At 44.4% G+C, this 15780-nt stretch overlaps 1 protein-coding gene across 1 annotated transcript in view; it reads left to right on the top strand.

Moving 5' to 3' along the window:
• The window catches only part of UBE2R2 (ubiquitin conjugating enzyme E2 R2), an 857843-nt gene that overhangs the window by 70789 nt on the left and 771274 nt on the right, over positions 1-15780 (top strand). The window lies entirely within an intron of this gene.

The raw sequence follows: 15780 nt of genomic DNA, 5'->3' as shown, positions 1-15780 counted from the left end.
CAGAGCACAAAAGAATTTGGCACAATGACCTGGGGAACAGAAATTAGAAAGAGCTGTTGCCAAACTTAACTTGGGGAGCCTACAACAAGACAAATAACCAGAGATCCTGTAGAGGTATTAAAGATATTTTTGAAAATGTTATGACAATTTGTATAAAGCAGAGTAGTGGGGAAATCAAGAAATAGCACAAATAGACATACCTGTGGAATGAAATATGCCAATGTTAAAGGTAGATAAGGCTCACCAATTAACAGTTAAGACAGGAGATGAAATAAAAATTGTGATATACAACCAATATGCAGGAAAGTCCATGAATAGATGATATTCCAGATGATATATGGAAGGCATGAATAGATGATATTCCAGATGATATATGGAAGCCAAGAGGGAGGAAAGTGATAAATATTTAAAAGATTTTCTTTAGCAGTATTTTAATAAAGAGTGGAAAGCACCAAGATCCTGGAAAAAAGCTGTGGCATCTATAAAACCTAAAGGCTGTAAAGACCCATTAGACCCAGCCTCTCATAGGCCCATTTCAATTATAAAGTGTGCTGTCTATACTAACTAAAAGAATGGCAAAGGTGTTGCCTAAAATTGATAGATATGGATCCATATGGTTTTGTAGAGAGTAGGCACACAGTAGACAACATTAAAAGAACACTGGTGATCAAGCAGGAAGCAGAATGTAAGAAAATAGCACTGGTGTTGGTGGGTCTTAATGCAGAGAAAGCTTTCTGCAAATTACCTGGGATTTTTTTTAGTAGGGCAAAATTTACATTTCCTAATACAATAATAAGGTTAATTAGAAGGATGTATGACGGATCGAAGGCTAAATTCAAATTGTGAGGGTTCCTCTCTAAGTTTGGTCTGAACAGAGGAATCAGGCAGGGGTGTTCTATTCCTCCTTTATTTGCATTATAATTAGAATCACTGGCAAAGAAAAGGATCTCAGAAATTCAAAGAATACAATTGGTATGGTATTCAAGAAAAGTCGGCTTTATTTGCAGATATTTTGTACCAGAAAGAATCAGAAAAGGATACATCAGTGTTGTGGAACATTCCAAGATGGTTCAGCATTTTTTGTCTGTCATAAAAAAATAATGAAGATAAAAGACCATAGCTGTAAACTGTATACCCACAAATTAATTGTTTCAGCAAAACCCATATTTATGGGACATGATAAAATTAAATATTTTGGAGCGTGGGTTAAAAGGATTACGTTACAGCAGCTAAGGATATGTGGGAAGAGACAAAAAATACAAAAACTTATAAAGTGGAAGCTCTTGCCTATGGATAGCAAGACACAAGCAGTAAAAATATTTAGTCCCTTTAGCTTTAAACACAGGTCAGGCACATTTTTATCAACCAGAGAAGCCGTGGCTAGTAAAGAATTGAAATGTTTTATCTGGGAAGGGAAGGCAAGAGTCAAGGGGGATAAGTTGATCATTCTAATAGAAGGAGCTTTGGAATTACCTAATTTAAAGAGATATTTCACAGATGCATAGTTAAGACTCAGACATACCACAAGCAGAAAACTACAATTCAAAGTGGAAAGGGAGGACTATGAAAAGCAGGGGGTAATTAGAGAAATAATGAAAGGGTGGGATTTTGGACTCCGATCCTTAAGGAGAACAATCATACATATTCATTAAGTAGCATAAAGTATACTAAAAACTAAGCCAACACTGGAATGTAGATTCTGATGACAGGGATGACTAATTAGGAGTACAGAGAATAGGCAAGAAAGGGCTGGAATTTACTGGAGGACGTTGGCAAAGAAACCACAGAACTGGAAACAAATTAAAGAGGGAAAGGTAGTGGAATGGGAAGAGGCCAAAGCCACCTTTGGACTGCAGGCTAGGGATTGACTTCCCTATCAGGGACTGATATCAGGATTACAGACAGAGAGAAAAAGTGGGGAATATTAAAATGAAAGACCTGCACTGAATAAGATTTTAGTTGAATCAAGAACAGAAGCTGCTGTTAAAAAAGGGATAATTAAAGAAACAGTGGGAGGCCATATGTATGGCCCCAAATATGCAACAAAATCTAGAAGATGATTCAGGATTTTTCCCTGGAAATGTTTGCATAGGTACTTTTGGTACTTGCGTATTATCGCAACCACATTAACGAAGTTTCGTAATTCGTTGCGTTTCAGAGAAGACAGGTTTCTGAACCTTGAAAGGAGTGTAAGTAAGTAGCACTTTGTCACACTGGGTATGAGGCAGGTAGTGGAATGACAGTGAAATTTGGTACTCCTGGGTGACGTGTCTGATTGTAATAATCTCAGAAGTTCAGGAAGATGCAAGTATGAAGGGCATTTGCCAGAAATAGCTGTCTTACATATGAAAGTACTCCTTATTGCTTCGAAAATGCATGCTGAGGTCAATCGTATTTATTAAGAGAGTTGCTGTAGAAATCATATTGTAAAAAAGTGTCCCGATTTTGAGCCTTTGTTCCATCATTATTTCTGGCTTTGTCCCCAATTAATCAGCAAATTGGTGGACATATGATTACAAGCAGGTAGCAAAACTGATTAACTGAGTCTGCGTATCCTCTTCTGTTTTGTGTTCTTCGTAGTGAAATGGAAAATGGTGTGTTACTACTGCTGACAGTGGACTTGTTTGCTGGCACTTGCCGTACCTCGTAGTCACCTGCTGTCACTCAGCTGTCTAGCCCTACACTGGTCCACACTACTAAAGTACATCGTTAAAGCCCAACTCTAAACCTGCCCTAAATTCTCTGCGCACTTCAGAGTCCTGCCTAACAACTAAAAAGTACAGTTTTGTACCTACCATAAATGTAGATGTTCGAGGATCCACATTGCTGCAGTCCTTACTATTGGGTAGTCCGCTGTCCAGTCGGCCCGAATACCAGAGTATATGGCTGACGTCGGTCAGGGCGCATTAGACTGACGTCAGTACGTCAGGGTACTAATGCGCATGACCGACGTCATATCCTCAGTCTTTTCTTGCCCCAGATGTCAGAAGACCCTAAAAAGACAAGGCCCAAAATACCTGCACCAAAAATATGTACAATATATACAGAAATATATATACAAAAATATCAACATATAACCTCACCTACACAACCACCCCTAAACACAGAGGGGAAGGAGGGAGGGTAAATTGGACTGCAGCAATGTGGATCCTCGAACATCTACATTTATGGTAGGTACAAAACTGTACTATGTTCTTCGTTCCACATTGCTGCAGTCCTTACTATTGGGTAGAATCCCAAAGCAGAGGTAAGGGAGGCTGGCAAATCATAAAGAAGCAGGAGCTGACAACATGCCTTGCAAAATAGCTGTGGCAAAACCAGCCCTAGACTTAGAGTAGAGAGGAAGGTGATAATGCTTAGAGAAAGTATGCACTGAACTCCATGTAGCTGCCTCCAAAATATCCTTAGTTGCCACCCCCCTTATAAATGCTGTTGAAGTGGCAGTAGCCCTAGTGGAATGAGGCCTAATCCCAGCTGGAATCTCCTTGCCATGATGGGAATAACAAAATGAAATGCAAAACCCAATCCACTTAGAAATAGTTTGCTTAGACACAGGCTTGCCCTGAGAACTCAAAGCAAAAGAAACAAACAACTGCTGAGACTGCCTGAAGTCCTTAGTCCTGCTTAAATAATAACGCAACTGCCTATGTACATCTAAAGTGTGCAAAATCTTTTCCCCTTTATTTTGGGGATCTGCATAGAAAGTGGGCAAATGAATAGTTTGGTTTAAAGCCACACTAGAAACCACCTTAGGCATAAAGGAAGGATTAGTACGTAATGATACCCTATCCTTATGGAAAATCAGAAAGGGCTCTACTGCCATAAGGGCCTGCAACTCAGAAACCCTTCTTGCAGAAGTAATAGCCAACAAAAAAGCAGTCTTCCATGACAAATATTTCAAATCAGCAGTACCCGCAGGCTCAAAAGGTTGTAGAGTAAGTTTTTCCAACACAAAATTGAGATCCCAAGCAGGAGTAGGAGCTCTACGTGGGGTCTTATATTCTTTGCCCCTCTGAGAAACTGCTTGAACAAAGGATGCGAAAACAATGGTGGGTCACAATCATAGTGAGCTGAAATTGCTGCAGCATGAATCTTAATGGAAGAGAAGGACAAACCTTTGTCCAATAACTCAGTAAGATATTGAAGAGCCACACTCAAATTAGGCTCAGAAATATCCAAATTCCTTGCTGCACTCCAAAATAAAAATCTCTTCCATTTTTCTGCGTACACTTTCCTTGTACTAGGTCTTCTAGCTTCCATAATCACATTTAAAACTTGTTGAGGAAGTTGAGACCGGCTGTCTCTCAAAACAGAATATGCCATGCTGTTAGATGAAGAGAGCGAAGCTTGACATTGAGCAGGTGGCCTTCTCTCTGAGACAACAGGTGCGGAATCAAGGGTAAAGGCCATGGAGGCTTCTTTACTAGACTCCTCAGTAATGGGTACCAGTGCTGCGAGGCCAATCTGGAGCTATTAAAATCATCCTTGGCTTGTCTTTTCTGACCTTTAGAAGCACCTTTGGAAGAAGAGGAAGAGGTGGAAAGCATACACATGAAGATTTTCCCAACTGAAAGAGAGCATCCACTTTCCAAGCTGTGTGATGTAACCTCTTTGTGCAAAACTTTGGCAGCTGGTGGTTTAGTGGAGAAGCGAACAGATCTATGTCTGGAGTTCCCCAGGACACTGTCAACCTTTGAAATACATGAAGATCCAGTTTCCACTCGTGGGGATCCATGATTTGTCTGCTTAACACATCTGCTAAGGAGTTCTGTGCTCCCGGCAGAAACCTTGCCTGAAGAGTTAGTTGCAAGCTGGCAGTCTCCCATAAAATCATTGCTTGCCTGCACAATGGGTAAGAATGTGTTCCCCCTTGTTTGTTGATGTACCACATGACAGTTGTGTTGTCTGTTAGAACCAACACCTGCCCTGGAAGAAGTAACTCCTTGAAAGCCATTAATGCAAACTGGACTGCTAACATCTCCTTCATGTTGATATGTAGATGCTGTAGTCTGGCAGGCCACTTGTCTTGTATCCACTTTCCATTTAGATGAGCTCCCCAAGCAATGTCCGAGGCATCTGTCGTTAAAATCTGACTCGCCTCTGGCGGGTCACAGAGAGTCCCTTGTTTAGGTGACATTCCTGAGCCCACCACAAAAATTCTTTTTGAAGGCAAGGTATTATTTGAATGACAGTGTCCAAATCCTGGCAGTGCTGTGTCCATACATTTTGAGATACCATTGTAGCTTCCTCATATGCAGTTTGGCATTGGGAAGCACCAGAATACAAGATGCCATGAACCCTAATGCTTGAAGGACTGTCCTTGCAGTCAGCACGGACTGATGAGATAGTTGATGGAAGTAATGTGATAGACTCTTTTGTTTGTCCGGGGTTAAAAGGCCATCTGGGCTGCTGTATTCAGTCTCACACCCAGAAAGCACATGTCTTGAGAGGGTACTAGACTGGACTTTATTTCGTTCACAGAATACCCTAGGCATCTTAGCACTGCTATAACATATTCCAGATGCTGTAGAAGGTCTTCCTTTTCTTGAGCCAGAATCAGGCAGTCGTCCAAGTAAGGATAGATTTGAATTCCTTGTAGCCTGAAGTAAGCTATCACTGGAGCCAGAACCTTTGTGAATACTCTGGGCACAGTAGATAAGCCAAAGGGCAATGCAGAGAACTGATAATGAAAATTTCCAGCTCGAAACCGGAGATACCTCCTGCAACTTAGCCTTATAGGCACATGAAGATAAGCCTCCTTGAGATCTAAGGTTACCATCCAGTGATCCTTGCCCAGCAGAGGTAAAAGCTGTTGTAACGTCAACATCTTGAACTTTGGAATGTCCAGATAAGTGTTGAGGAGAGATAAATCCAAAATTGGTCTCCACGTGTTCCCCTTCTTTGGTACTAGGAACAGGCGAGAATAAAATCCTGTTAAATACTGAGGCAAGAAAAAACCAAAATGTTCCCCAACGGGGTACTTAGCCAACTCTGATTCGGTCTGAAACTCCGGTTTCGGAAATATTTCAGAACGCCAACCTGCACTCGCAAAACTGCTTCTGCATCGGACCATGCGGCAAAAAAGACTGAGGATATGACGTCGGTCATGCACATTAGTACCCTGACGTACTGACGTCAGTCTAATGCGCCCTGACCGACGTCAGCCATATACTCTGGTATTCGGGCCGACTGGACAGCGGACTACCCAATAGTAAGGACTGCAGCAATGTGGAACGAAGAACATCATGTGTGGTCTGGCATTTTCTGTTGTAACTGTTACACAAGATACATTAAGATTTGCAATGTAATTCACTTAAGCATAAAGACAGTTTAGTGACACACACTTCCGCAGACAGTTTCACAGTATGTTTCGGCAGGAGAATGGCTTGGAACCGCTTCTCCTCTTCACAATGTGGTTGCGATAATACGCAAGTACCATACTTTTATACCCCAACCGGACTCCACAGAATTTTTTCTCAGGGAGACAGCAAATGTTGGAGGTGTAATAGGGAAGAAAGAGGTACCTAGCAGCATATATTCTCAGTTACTTAGCTACCAGACTAAAAATTCCCTGCAGAGTACTTATCAGGAATACTGGGAATGATTGTAACTTAGGAAACAATAAGAAATCAAAAGTCTAAACTAACCATACCTGAAGTAGTCAATATTGTAACAGAAATAAAAGAACAGGAATTCGGATCTTGCATAGAAAAGAAAATGGAAATTGTGGGAACACCACATGCAAAAAATATTTTGGAGGAGGAATAAAGTTTAACAGAAGGCAGGAATTACACAATGTTTGTAATCTTGGTTTGATTATATTATATAGAATATATATCATGTATAGTTTGCAACTGTGAACTTAATATGATTTGATATGTATTTATATAAATACATATTTGCATACATCACAAGGATCTTTCTAGAAATTCCATTGTACCCGACAGAGCATTTCTTAATCTGGAATTACAAAGCTGACATAAGTATATTTTTTGCACTTTATCTGTTCAGTGATTCTTATTAGTACTGCACGGTTTTTATTTATTTGCTTAACAGTACTGCACTGGTTTTATATATTTGCTTGACTGAATTATTTACTTTCCTGTGTCTGCATTTATATATTTGCTGACCTCTGGTTAAATTTTTGCTTTTCTCCCACTCAACTGCTGTTGTTTTCTTAAAGTTGGTGGCTTTTGCTGTTGACCACCCCTACTGCAAATTTGATCTGGGACACTCCCCCCAGTCCCATCTCATTACCTCATTCTGCCAAACAGATCATTTGGGAAGATCAAACACCTTAGTTCTTTAACCTTGAATTACCTTCTGTTCCTCCGCTCACCCTTTCCACTTTACTAACAAAAACACACTTTATTCAGCTGCTTTTACTGCATTGGTTTCCTCCTACTACTCTTACTTCATATCTTGCTTTTTCTCCTACTTGCTGCTGATTGTTCTCTAAAGTGTTCAATTGCATCATTTCTGCTGCATTTATTGCTGCTTGTTTATAGTCTGTTTAAATTGTGTTATTCTAAGCCTCTTACTTTTGCTTGAAGCACTTGGGCTCTAGGCCTACCCCTTAGCTCTCCCTGGCCTTTCTCCCTCAGATTCTGACAAATATGGATGAACAATTTCCTACAGTTTCTCCTGCCATTCTGGTTGATATGGGCATCCTGAGACAGTGTAGCAACTGCCTCATGTACACAACAAGACAACCATGTACTACTAGCACCTAGGAATACAATTTGCGAAAGAAGCAATTACATTAGGAACCTAGATTATGCTCTCTCCCTCACAAGCCAGTATATCTGGCACTGAGAAGGTTGTCAACACAATCACTACACCTCAACCACCACTTACACCTACACAACACAAACCCACATATGTGGAGGTCCTCAAACAAAGGAGACATCCGAGACAAAATAACATGCAATCTCCAAAGCCCTCCACACCACATACCACACACAGTTCACAAACCTGTGTCTCAGCCACTAAGGCCTAACCATAAAGCCAACATATTAATCACATGAGACTCCACTGAGAGACATAACAGCTGTGCCTCTCACCAAGGTGGATAAGAAGAAAGTCACGGTTAGTTATCAGTCAGGAGCCAAAATCCGCCACATCACATATGCACTGAAGTCTCACAACAACAGGTACTGTTAAGACTCTGTCATAGTCCATGTTGGCATGAATGACTTGAGAAGTACCTCCCTGGACTAGTCCCAGGCGGCTATGTCCCTAGACTTAAGCAGCTTTCTACCATCATCCAGAATGATGCCACAATACAAACCAAAAATGATGGACTTTTACCAACTGGCTTAGTTTCTGGTGTCATTCCAGGGGGATTCAGTACCGGACAGCCTGGGAAGATACAACTGACAGACCACAATGCTTTGCCAGTGATGGCCTGCATCTGTCTCATTTGGGCTTTAGGCTTCTGGCAAAGGCTCTTGCCTCCCCATAGCACCTTTTTTTAGGAAAAGTAATAAGGTTAAAACTACCAACATAAAAATTTCAAAAAAAAAAAAAAGAGAAGTTATGTACCTACCATAACGTTCCATGTTAGTTGTCTTCTCTTGCCTTGTTTCTTGCTGGATGGGTTCGGAGCCGATCCTCGGCTCCGACTCGGACACTTACTAAAGCTAGAGAGCTTATTTTACCGGCTAGAGGCAATCCTATATCCCATGATGCTAGGCAATAACTCCCCAGATCTCGTTTGGAAGCTGAAAAACCTAGCATAGGCCAATAAAACAAAATCCTCCAACTGGAAGGAAGAGGCATAAAAACCTCCAAAGATAATTATTTACACTATATATATATATATATCCTAGGACACCTAGATAGTGAACAAAGGAATAAAAGGACCCTTCAAAGAAGGGAAGATCTTCTCGGTCTGTCCAGGCTAGGGGGATGGTGGGTGGGATGCAAGAAAAAAGGTGAGAGAAGACAACTAACATGGAACGTTATGGTAGGTACATAACTTTTCAATGTTAAGTTGTCAATCTCGCCTTCATTCTTGCTGGATGGGACCGCGTCCCTAGCACCTTCATCCTGGGTGGCTTATTGGAACAAACTCTTAAGAATGGTGGAACCAAATGTTGCTCTGTCCCTGGAGGCCATGTCCAATTTGTAATGCGAAACAAAGGTATGAGGAGAGGCCCATGTGGCTGCCGCACAGATAGTGTCTATTGGTGGTCTAGCTTGAAAAGCTGTAGATGTAGCTAGTGCTCTAGTTGAATGGGCTTTTGGCTTAGAAGATAATTCCCTGCCTCTGAGTTGATAAATAGATGTAATCACAGAAGACAGCCATCTAGATAGGGTTACCTTGGAAACAGGAAGGCCTTTCTTATTTTCTGCATACGATAAAAACAGTTGATCAGATTTCCTTATTTGTTTGGTTCTATCCAGATAGTACTGGAGCTGGCGGTGAACATCTAGATAATGTAGCTTTTGCTCCGCTCTATTAGTATAGTTTGGGAAAAAAAACGGGAGATCAATTGATTGATTCAAATTTGTCTGCGAGGCCACCTTGGGTAAGAAGGATGGATTAGTCCTTAGAGAAAATCTGTCTTTATGGAAGATTAAGTAGGGAGGACGAATGCAGAGGGTGTGAAGCTCTGATACTCTCCTAGCAGAAGTAATGGCGACTAGGAAAAGTGTCTTCCATGAAAGAAATTTCAATGAACAGGAGACCGCAGGTTCAAAGGGGGGGAGAATTAAGGATGTTAAGACTAAATTAAGATCCCACTGAGGTGGAGGATCTTTGATCGGAGGCCTAAGTAAATATACACCTTTAAGGAAGGCTTTGCAAAGCTTATTGGACATGATATTGTGGTCCGATAAGCCTGTATGAAAATTCGATATGGCTGCCAACTGAACCTTTACTGTAGAGGCAGAAGACCCTGAATGAAAAATTGTGGCTAGGAAGTCTAAGACCGAAAGAATTGGGGCAGTAAATGGATCTATATTCCTTGCCTTTGCCCAGAAGGAGAAACGTTTCCATTTACTAGTGTAAATTTTTCTGGTGGAAGATTTAAGGGAAGCTACTATGATATCCCGGACGGGATTAGAAATCATAGGAAGCCTGGCTAAGGACAAAGTGGAGCAACCAAGCAGTGAGGTTGAGAGAATGTAGGGATTGGTGCAGCTGCCCCGACTGATGGGTCAACAGATCTGGAGCTGGGTCCAGATGCCAAGGCTGTACCAAAAGATAATGTAGGAACGGAAACCATATCTGTCGAGGCCAATAAGGGGCAATGAGAATCAACTTGGCTCTCAAGGCGGTTGCTTTCTGAATTACTTGTGGAATTAGAGGAAAAGGTGGAAAGGCATAGAGAAGTCCCCGAGGCCAATCTTGGACTAGAGCGTCTCTGAGGGGATGGCCTGGAAGGGGGAAGAGGGTGAAGAAGTCGGGGCATTTGCTGTTTTGGGATGTAGCAAAAAGATCGCAGCAAGGAAGACCCCACTTCTGAAAAATCTCTTCCGCTACCGATTGTTTGAGAGACCACTCGTGTGGCACGAGTATGGCTCTGCTCAACCTGTCCGCTATAAAGTTGGACTTCCCGGGGATATGCGTTGCTATCAGATACCACTGAGAGGAGATCGTCCATTGCCAAAGTCTGAGTGCCTCGCGACACAGGGGATAGGACTTGGTTCCGCCTTGCTTGTTGATGTACCACACTACGGACATATTGCTCGTTTTAATTGCATAGTTCCTAGGGGAAGAGAGTCGTGGAGGGCTTGCAACGTTAAAAGCACTGCTCTCATCTCTAGGACATTTATGTGCAGGTGGCGCTCGAAAGGTTGCCAAGTGCCATGGACCATCCTGCCCTGAAAATGCCCCCCCCCCCACACGATCAGGGAGGCGTCCGATGTCACCGTGGCGACCAGGGGAGGAGGAACAAAAGGTCTGCCCTGATGGACTTGAGGGGACAATATCCACCAGGACAGATGACTTTTGCAAGTTTGAGTTATGATCTTGTGGTGCATGGGGAGTTGCTGAAAAGACCATTGGGCGAACAGCATCCACTGTAGAAGACGCATGTGGCGTGCAAGGGAAGAAGTGTTATGGCGGCCGCCATAAGACCCAATACTTTCAGGACATACCTGGCCTGAATTTTGTCGCTCTGAAGAAGAACCTGGACATGGTTTTGAATATCTAAGACTCTTTGGTCTGCTAACTTTGCTGAAAGTTGTACGGTGTTCAAGTTGGCGCCTATAAAGGTAATAGACTGACAAGGCGACAAGGCAGACTTTTCGAAATTTATAGAGATTCCTAGCCCTCTGCAAATGTGAATGGTGTAAGCTCTGGCTTGGAGAAGTTGATGCCTGGTGGTGGCAGTGAGGAGCCAGTCATCTAGATATGGAAACACCTGGAATCCTTGCAGTCTCAGGTGAGCTGCAACCGCTGCCATACATTTGGTGAACACTCTGGGGGCTGTAGTGAGACCAAAGGGCAGGGCTCTGAATTGGTAGTGACTGGCCCCCAGCCGAAAGTGGAGAAACCTTCTGGAGCGCCTGTGAATTTTGATGTGATAGTACGCATCCTGAAGGTCCACGGAGCACATCCAATTGTCCTTGCCCAGAAAGGGCAGAATGGACTGTAGCGTGACCATCCGGAATCCTGTTCTCTTTACAAACTTGTTCAGTTTGCTGAGATCCAATATTGGTCTCCAGTCCCCTGTCTTTTTCGGTACTAAAAAGAACCTACAGTAGATTCCGGATCCTAGTTGGTCTGCTGGGACTGGCTGGATGGCTCTTTTTGCTAGCAGTTTTGATATTTCTGATAGTGCTAGTTCCCTTAGACTGGGAGGAACGTCTGGAAGGGTTCCCTTTTGTTGAATTGGGGTTTGGATAAAGGGAATTTTGTAACCCTCGGATATGATCGACTGTACCCATTTGTCTTGAGTAAGGGAAAGCCAGGCTATTGGGTACAGCGACAATCTTCCCCCGACTGCCTCCGAAGGTGGACAATCGGGCAACATCTCAGGGATGCTGGAAGGGTTTGTCAGAGAGAGGCTCCCTGCTACCCTGATTTTGCGGACCCCCCTCTGCCCCTAGGGCGGCATCTGTTGTTGTTACCCCCTCTGCCTCTGGGGGCAAACTAACCTCTTGCGTCAGATGTGACTCCTTGAGATTTGCGGAACCACATTTTCCCACCCTTCTGACCCTTAGGGTATGGTCTTGAAGGGGTGGAGAAACGGACTCCTACGGCAGAAAGAGTCTTGCCATCTTGCTCGCATCTGGTCAAGGTGTCTTTCACTTGAGGTCCGAACAAAGCTGAACCATCAAAAGGGGAATTTGTGAAGGACGCCTTGAAAGGGTCCGCGAAAATACACAGCCGCATCCAGGCGTGACGCCTTAAGGCCACTCCTGTGCCTGCGGCCCTACTCGCTCCATCGGCTGCATATGAAATCAGATGCATGGAGGAGTTAACAATCGAGTTCAGGGTTCTAAGCTGCGAGTTTATTTTATCCTGGGACCCAGCAGCTGATGGATCCTGCAAGACTTCTCCCAACTCTTTGAGAATCTCTCTCTGAAGGTGGATGAAGGGACACAGGTAATTCAGCGACCGCATGGCAAAGGTCGCTGAAGAAAACATCCGCTTACCGTACCTATCCATGGCCTAGAATCCTTATGAGGATGGACAGGTACTGAAGGATCAGCTAGTTCCTTCTTGGTGGCTGCAGCCACCACCATGGCATCCGCCGGTACACCTTTTGTCAGGAATTGCTTGTCGACTGGTGCTGTAATGAATTTAGATGGCCTCCGAGAGGTGGGTTCCACCGAATCCGGGGCCGACCACACCTTCTGAGCCACTACTTCCATAAGGGGGTCGAAAGGTGGAGACACCCAGGAGGTGGAGGGTCGAGAACCGAACGCCTCCAGGTACACCGACTCATCCTCGGAAGGATTAAGGGAAGACCAGTTCCCCCTCTGCTTCAGGATTTCCAGGATGTCTGAGAAAGAGACATCCTCAGAGGGGGACTTTGGGGATCCCTCAGACTCATCCAAGTCGGTGTCCGATGTAATAGACTCAGGGGAGTCCACATGCTTCCTCTTACATGTCTTCTTATGCGGAGGCTCCACTGGCAGGTCAGGAGAAGCCTCGGAAGAGGAAGAAATTCCCAGTGGGGAAACCTGAGGCGTTGGATCTCTGGGTCTGGGAGCAAGAGAGTGAGAAGAGACATCAGCAGGCACTGTAGTGGGAGGAGCTGGTGGAGCTGACCGTTGACTAAGCCCTGGGGCTAGTACGCTCATCACCTCGAAGGCTCCCCTATCAGAAAGGCCAGAGGGCCCCCGCTCCGAAGAGGTAGGAACCCCAAGCTGCACTGACAGGGAAGGCTCTGAGGCCGATGTTGGGGCCGAGCTCACCAGCACCGACGCTCCGAGAGGGAGAACGGGGTCGGACAATGGTACGATGCCACTCGCCCCCTCGGAGCCGACAAGAGAGATCAGGCGCCCGGGATCCCTCCAATGAAGGTATCAAAGAGGAGATCTGAGAGGAAGCCGAAGGGGGAGGTATCGGCTCCGACGCCACAACGGTCACGGCTCCGAGGAGCTCAGGCTCCGAACTCTGAGGGAGAGTCGAAGGAGGAAAAATAGGTGTAGTCGAAATAGCCACCGTCTGATGAGACGGGCTAGAGATAATCTGGGCCAATGCCTGAGACTTTAACAGCCTACTTGCCACTCTCTCAAGGTCGTGATCTGAAAGTCTGGACGACCGAGAAGATTGGCTCCAATGGCTCCGCTCCGAGAGCAGGGGAGACTTCGGAGCCGAATGGATGGACTCCAATGAAGGGGATCTTGACCTCTTCTTAGATGTAGCCAACGGAGCCGAAGACACGTCGGCTCCAGCCGGAGCAGACAGCGCAAGCATGAGCTCAAAGGTATCGGCACAGAGTGGTGCCGAGACCGGAACTTGTGACTCACAAGGATCGGCTCCAGCCGGAGCCGATCTAGGCACAGACAAGGAGCCAGCAGCCAAAGGCTTAGTACTTGGAGCCGACAGTTTTGCAGGTTTCGAGGGCCTCCCCGACGCAGACTTAGTCGGGGAGCCCTCGGGCTTTAACAAGCCCCTAAGTATCAGTTTATTCCTGCGCTCGTGCAGGACTCGGACTGAATGCATGACATACTGAACAAGAGTCCTGCAGGTGCAGGGGTCCCAGGCAGTAAACACAAGAAGTGTGACAGTCTGTCAGAGACATTTTCTGACAGCACGAGTCACACTTCTTAAAGCCTGAGACCTTAGCTTCTTTAGGTTCCTTCGACATAACAGTGTTGAGGGTTCACAAAAGTAACAGAAAACATACGCGCACACACACACACTCAAAAAAATTATAAATTAACAATAAAATGTTAATAGGGATACTAACACACCCAAACAATCCACAGGATCCCTAAGAAAAAACAGGAAAGGGGCAGGCTTAAGGCCTAATCTAAAAGTGGAGGGGGAGGGATATAAGGGATAAAAGAGGGAAGGTATAAAAAAGTAATAAAGTTAAGGGTAGTTACTTAACTATTGAAAGAAATAACTAGGTAGATAAATTTACTCAAAAAGGGTGACTGAACACTCTCTAAGACTTACCAGGAGCCGGTCAAAAAACGCACCTCGCAAGTGAAAGCGGCAAATGAGATCTGGGGAGTTATTGCCTAGCATCATGGGATATAGGGTTGCCTCGAGCCGGTAAAATAAGCTCTTGAGCTTTAGTAAGTGGCCGAGTCGGAGCCGAGGATCGGCTCCAAACCCATCCAACAAGAATGAAGGCGAGATTGACAACTTAACATCGCAAATTAAAAGGTCATGCTACTAAACGCTAGGAGTCTAAACATGAAACTGCACTCATTGCAAGCATTCTTAACCCTGGAAAATGCTGACATCTGCACAGTCACAGAAACCTGGTTTAAAGCTGCGGACAACACCCCAGCTTATTCTACCATACATTCAAGATCCCAAACTAGGCAGTAAGGCCAAAGGAGGTGGAGTTTCAAAATATATTAAAGACTTGTACACCTCCAAGCTGGTCAAACAGTACGACACACAGCAGACACTCCATCTGCAGTCAACAGCAGACACTCCATCTGCAGTTAACCATTGACAAGACCCCTATACAAATCCTAGCTAGCTACTGGCCCCCCAAATCTGACTCAATATGCCAAATCCACATATCTGCACCTCTTCAAATCTACCAAGATTCAACTCTTTACCCTGATCCTGGGTGACTGACTACCCAAACACAGGAAGAACTACTCATGCCAGAACACAAATGTTCAGAGATTCCTCGATTGTCAATGCAAATGCTTTGGAACAGTTAGAGGATACCCCCACAAAAGGTGATAATATCTTGGGCTTGGAGTTAACCAACATGAGTAACCACTGCAGCATCCCTGCAGTATCATCCTCCCTGATAAGATCAGACCATAAAGCAGTCACTTTCGAAGTCACCATCTCCCCCGACCCCCTTCTAGCTAGGGTCAAACAAAAACTTATCCAAAGCTGATTACAGCCTCCTATGGGATGGTATAAACAGCTTCACAGCCCCCGCCCCTCTCTTAAGAACTGGCACCAGTATCCAAAACTATACCAAAGCACTATATGAGCATTTATATAGATGCATGGAATTAGCAGTACCAGACAGGATTAAATCATCCTCCACAAGGAAGAGTAAACCTGTCTGGTGGATATCTACAATAAACTCTATAACAAAGGAAAAAAATTGCTGTCCAGGACCAAGAAAGAGCAGGTGCCCAATTGGAAGCACTCTCTCCTTAGCCTGAACA

The sequence above is a fragment of the Protopterus annectens genome, chromosome 1.part1 (assembly GCF_019279795.1).
Source record: "Protopterus annectens isolate FY-2018-M chromosome 1.part1, PAN1.0, whole genome shotgun sequence".
In the NCBI taxonomy this organism is placed as follows: Eukaryota; Metazoa; Chordata; order Ceratodontiformes; family Protopteridae; genus Protopterus; species Protopterus annectens.
The sequence above is the reverse complement of the archived record's forward strand: the minus strand, read 5'-3'. Positions and strand labels throughout refer to the sequence as shown.